The sequence below is a fragment of the Triticum aestivum genome, chromosome 7A (assembly GCF_018294505.1).
Source record: "Triticum aestivum cultivar Chinese Spring chromosome 7A, IWGSC CS RefSeq v2.1, whole genome shotgun sequence".
Lineage (NCBI taxonomy): Eukaryota > Viridiplantae > Streptophyta > Magnoliopsida > Poales > Poaceae > Triticum > Triticum aestivum.
The window spans coordinates 334,436,844-334,441,316 of record NC_057812.1 but is presented as its reverse complement, the minus strand read 5'-3'; positions in this window follow the sequence as shown (position 1 = coordinate 334,441,316).

The following is a 4,473-nucleotide window of genomic DNA, read 5'->3' as shown; positions in this document are numbered from 1 at the left end:
GCCTTGGTTCCCTTGGTTGCCTTGATTGCGCTCTCGGAGAATTTGCATGATCAACTGTGTGTTTGCATTGGTTGCGGCCATCACAGCTTGCCATGCCTCCGGAGGAGGTGGAGGTGGTGGCGGATCAGGATTCGGAGTCGTGCGCGTTGGAGGAGCCATCCTGAAGAGGTTGACATCCATTAGCACATTGATAGACAAATATTGAAGTTGAATCCAACGGAATGAAAATTGCAACATATAGTCTTCACATCCGAACAAAATGAACGAATGCATTCCTCTTGAAATGGTCACATATCCATAAATTGAGAAGCCACTTAGAATTTAGGTAGAGAAATAAATCAACAAGGTATGGATCAAGAACGAATAATCGGTAAGAAATCCCAATCTCAAACCAACTATCCGTGGAAGAAGAACTAGAGCTACTAGAATTCCCACCTATGAAACTCCTGAACCTTTCCGGTTATGCAATCAGGTGTTGGGGATACAGGGGAAACATAATATCTCACCCAAATCTAGCAAATCCTACATGCAGCTGTATCCATCCTTCAACACATAACCGAGAAAAACTTCGGAAACCATCTACCTCAACCTTCGAAAAGCATCCGTTATACAAGTTATGGTGATACTCCCGAACTCCCGCCCCAGTACTGGGTGGCGTCGAGGTTATCTCACCAACGAACTGCATAAAAGAGATTTTCGATGTCAGCGTACTAAACTCAGGTATTCCAGAACTGCAATGATAAAATTATGACGACAACACCTCAGAGCTCAACTCCCCGGGACACTTCCACAAAACCCCTGACAGGAGGCACCAAGACAATGTTCTCATCATAAAACCATCGGAACGATTCCAAGATACCCGCGTGATCCTAAAATTTTTGTAGTGAAATTTGAGAAGAGAAGAGTCAAAACTCTATGTCAGGATGCTTTACTAGAGCGATGAGGAGACTGGGAAGTAAAAAGAATTCCTAAACTCTCCGATATATAATTCCTAAATGACTCAAAACATTTTTCTAGACACAACTCGGCTGCTAAAAACGATCAAGCAATGGGGCTCCTAAGGTCGGGGAAGGCTCTGATTACCAACTTGTAACACCCTCGATGCGACTATATCTCCCACGTGTGGAGGCACGACTTAGAGGCATAATCGCATTGAAGACATATGTTGCAAGTTAGGCAATCTTCACAACATCCCATGTAATATATAGATAATAAAAGGGGAGATAACATAGTTGGCTTACACTCGCCACGTCAATCAAGGTACATAAATAACATTACATCATCCAAACACTCATGGCCCGACTACAGCGCCAAAATAAAAGATAACCCAACATGCGACACGGTCCCGATCACCCCCAACTGGGCACCACTACTGATCATCAGGAAAGGAAACATAGTATCGTTGAGAGTCCTTGTCGAACTCCCACTTGAGCTCGAGCGCGTCACCTAGAGCAGAATCATCAGGCCCTGCATCTGGTGTAATAGTAATCTGTGAGCCACAGGGACTCAGCAATCTCGCACCCTCGCGATCAAGACTATTTAATCTTAATAGGTATGGCAAGGTAAATATGTGGAGCTGCAGCAAGCGACTAGCAAATATGGTGGCTATCCTGTTCGCAAAAGAGAGCGCGAAGAGGAGGCAAAGCGCGAGCGAGAAACTAGAGGACAACCTGCGCAAACATTACTCCAACACCGTGTCCACTTCCCGGACTCCGTCGAGAAGAGGCCATCATGGTAACACACTCAATTGATTCATTTTAATTAAGTTAAGGTTCAAGTTATCTACAACTGGACATTAACAAATTCCCATCTGCCCATAACTGCGGGCACGGCTTTCCAAAATTCAAATCCCTGTAGGGGAGTCCCAACTTAGCCCATGACAAGCTCTCACGGTCAACGAAGGAATAGACCTCCTCCCAAGATGTTACGATCAGACTCGGTACCTCGGTTCTTCAAGACACTTTGACAGGTTAAAACAAGACCAGCAACACCGCCCGAATGTGCTGACAAATCCCGATAGGAGCTGCACATATCTCGTTCTCAGGGCACACTCAGATGAGATCTCCATACAACTAAAACCAAACCTCGAGTTTCCTCGAGGGGGCGCTTCACAGGACTCTAATTTGGACCAACACTTAGAGGAGCACTGGCCCAGGGGGGCTAAAATAAGATGACCCTCGGGCTCCGGAAACCCAAGGGAAAAAGAGGCTAGGTGGCAAATGGTAAAACCAAGGTTCGGCATTGCTGGAAAAGCTTTAATCAAGGCGAACTATCAAGGGTTTCCCATTATAACCCAACCGCGTAAGGAAAGCAAAATCCGGGAACATAACACCGATATGACGGAAACTAGGGCGGCAAGAGTGGAACAAAACACTAGGCGAAAGGCCGAGCCTTCCACCCTTTACCAAGTATATAGATGCATTAAGATAACATGGCAATATAATGATATCCCAACAAGTAAATAAATGTTCCAACAAGGAACGGCCTCCAATCTTCACCTGCAACTAGCAACGCTATAAGAGGGGCTGAGCAAAGCGGTAACATAGCCAATCAACGGTTTGCTAGGACATGGTGGGTTAGAGGTTTGACATGGCAATTTGGGAGGCTTGAAAGCAAGTGGTAGGCATCGTAGCATTGGCATAGCAAAAGAGCGAGCAATCTAGCATAGCAAAGATAGTAGCGATTTCGAGGGTATGATCATCTTGCCTGCAAAGTTGTCAGAGTTGACTGGCTCCTCGAAAACAAACTCAATGGGGTCCTCGTGAGCGAACTCGTCTCCCGGCTCTGCCCAAACAAGACAAACAAGCAACAAGGACACAATCAACCACGTGCAAAGCTCAATCAATATGATGCAAAGATGGTATGCTATGCGGGATGCGATGCGGGATGCATATGCAAGATGTGACAAGGAATGCATGAACCTGGCCTCAACTTGGGAATCCAAGTGTGCCACTGCAAATATGAGATGAAATCGCTTGAAAACGATATAAAGAACGCCGGAATCGGAGTTACGGTTTGGAAATGGCAAGCGATTGAAATATGCCACCGGTCTGCGATTTACAGTAAGTAGCCATCTAAATGCAAAGAGATGAACATGCTACAGCACACACACATGGCATAAAAATACATGGCAGGGATGCATAAAAGGGTCTTAACAAAAGTCTAGCACTGAGCTACGGCCAATTCATCCATTAACAGGTTCAAACAAGCATGGCAAAAATGCATATGGTAAACAGATTTCAGACTTAGTGAAATTAACACTTGTTTGGAATTTCAGATCAGATAGCACTCTCCGGAGCAACAAAACTACATGCTAAAGGACTTGAACATGGCAAAGTAAAGCATGGCATGGAGCTACTCAAAGAGCTTAACAAAAGTCCCTTAGTGACCTTGAGCCAAAAGGAATCAAAAAATACAATTGCAAGCATGTGAACATGGCAAAAACATAATCAGTTCTCAGACTTGGTGAAAACTGGAGCATGCTGAAAACAGATATCAAGTAGGCATGTTTACGAGCTCAATGCACTCACTACAGAGCAAGTCTTGACAAACTAAGCATACACCCATCAAGAATACACAAAATGGAAGCTAGACATGGCAAGAACAATAGCATAGCATGCACGGATAACTACAACATCCTCGGCAAAATTGCTAACAAGTAGACAATCTGCCCAGATTCACGAAGTAGCAAACGTAGAGCTTGATTGACTCAAGCTAGGGTGCTCCATAATTCTTAACAAAGACATGGATGGATAGAGCACTACAAGATTAACAAAACATCCTTATTGATCATCCTCAAAAGAGGCGCGGATCACTAGGAAACAACATGAACATATGGCCATATGAGATAAATAGCTCAAGGACTTAGTGGAAATGCTAAGTCCCTGAAATCAGAATTACCAAGTGCCTCACTTTGCAAGCTTGTGCTAGTCACCACACACATCACAAAAATACATGGGTTGCACCTCCGGAAAGATGGAAAAACCCTTAACAAAACATATGTAGAGCTCATGGGCATAGCATGCACACAATAATCATGGCAAAAATGACAAATATCTAAAAGGAGCAGCAGATCTGACAAATATCTCAAGTAGCCTCCTTCTAACAGCATTTCGGGCATCAAGATGTACTCAAATGAAAATGATGCAATGGAATGAAATGATGTACTCTCTGAGGTGAACATTTTGATATGCTATATGCCCAAAACGGAGCGACGGACGCAAAGTTACGGCACGATGAACATGGCAATAAAATTAGGGTTTAGGGCAAAAGTCAACCGAGGCAAATATCCCAGATCTAGATCCAGCCGGGCACGCTTTACGAGGTTCACCAGGATCACTGTTCACCGGAGGGAGGAAGCTCGCCGGAGTAGAGGAAGGAGACCGGGACGGAGTGGCCGGAGCGGGGCGGCGCTCGCCGGCGCAGGCGGCGACCGGAACGGGGCGGCGATGTCGGCGGCGCGGTGGCTGGGTG